We start from the raw sequence: 1,496 nt of genomic DNA, 5'->3' as shown, positions 1-1,496 counted from the left end.
GAGGATGATGAACCTCCAATTAATCACAACTTGGGGAGCAAGGAGGGCCATCAGACCTCGACACTGGAATTATACTCACCGTATACATACACACTGCTATCCTCCTCTAATATGAAGATCCAGCAATAATTTGTTATCATATTACGCATCCTATCGGATCACAATATGCGGAGGCATATTCCACTGGCATTCATCCCGTTCCTATTAATTAACCCATCAATTTCTTCCATCGTTCATATATGCTGAAATTTATTCACATATTAATACCCTAGATATAGGCATGTGCTGGTGATCAACAATAGGGAGGGGATGGTATGAGTCTGTTGGATTCCTCCAACACATTCTGTAGAAGTTGTGACGCCTGACCCATTCGCGCCTTTATTTTAAGCTTTGTGTCAACGCTAAGGCTAGTGATCGAATTATTGCCTTGTTGCCTAAGTATTGCTATAATCTATTTTCCCTTTAGTACGTCTGAGCAGCCGAGTTCTCAGTCCGCGGCGAATTACAACATTCGAGCATACGATCATGATAGAATTGTACCCGAGTGATCGCATACCACATCCTCCTATACTAAAACTATTACTAAAAGCTCAGAGGCTCCCGCACCCGCTTCCGGCGCCGATGACGGTAAAATTGATATCCGACTGTGAAATTTACTATTCAATCTTGATACTCCTCATCGCACTTCGCCCAGTCTCAGAGTTCCAGGTTACCACCCATGAAAGCTGTCGACTTACATGAGGAATGATGACCTTTTCCTCCTCGTCGAGTTGAGTTCTTGCAAACACTGGATCAGGCAATACCAGCGAGGTCGGCACCGGCCAATCTAGTCCCTTCGGTCGCCGCATCCCTCCTCGAGGCCGTCGCTTAGTAACATCCGAATACGCCTCTCGAGCTGTTGCTTCAGAACTCGCAAACTGCTTCTCCCTGACGAGACAGACGAACTCTCGGAGACCTATCGATACGCTCACATCCAGTGGGAGAAAATATGCACATGATCAACTCTATGTGAACATGGTCAGACTTCGTATATAAATCAGTTTCCCCTCAAAAAACTATAGTAAGTGTGTTAGTCATAATGAGACGTTTCTGGGGAAAAATTGGGGGGGGGGGGGTTCTTATTGGTTTCTGTACACTTCTACCCAAATTCGTGTGTAAAATTCTATATAAACCAGAAAATTCCTGAGCTCAGCAAACGTACATATATTCCAACACTTTCCACTTACCTTTTCAATCTCAATTTCAGCAAGTGAAAGAACAAATCAGATAAATGAACTTTGTTTTTCGACGAGTGAAAGGTGTTTCACGAAATGAAAGTTCAAATTCGAAATTAAAGTTCGATTTTCGTAGACCGGTCGAAAGTGAAAGTTCGAATTCGTTTTTGAAATCAAATTTCATTCACCTGATTCGTTCTTTCAATTGTTGAATTTGAGATTGAAAAGGTGTAGTTGCGGAGCGAGCGGAGCATATACCGCAACAACAGGCACTTTCGCGTT

At 43.0% G+C, this 1,496-nt stretch overlaps 1 protein-coding gene across 1 annotated transcript in view; it reads right to left on the bottom strand.

Annotated features, from left to right (window-relative positions):
- Pmar_PMAR011859 (hypothetical protein) overlaps nucleotides 1–1,496 on the bottom strand; it is a gene marked incomplete at both ends in the record, with an annotated part of 4,481 nt that overhangs the window by 702 nt on the left and 2,283 nt on the right. The window lies entirely within an intron of this gene.

The sequence above is a fragment of the Perkinsus marinus genome (assembly GCF_000006405.1).
Source record: "Perkinsus marinus ATCC 50983 genomic scaffold scf_1104296958712, whole genome shotgun sequence".
In the NCBI taxonomy this organism is placed as follows: Eukaryota; Perkinsozoa; order Perkinsida; family Perkinsidae; genus Perkinsus; species Perkinsus marinus.
Note: the sequence above shows the minus strand (reverse complement) of the source record. Positions and strands in the feature narration are given on the sequence as shown.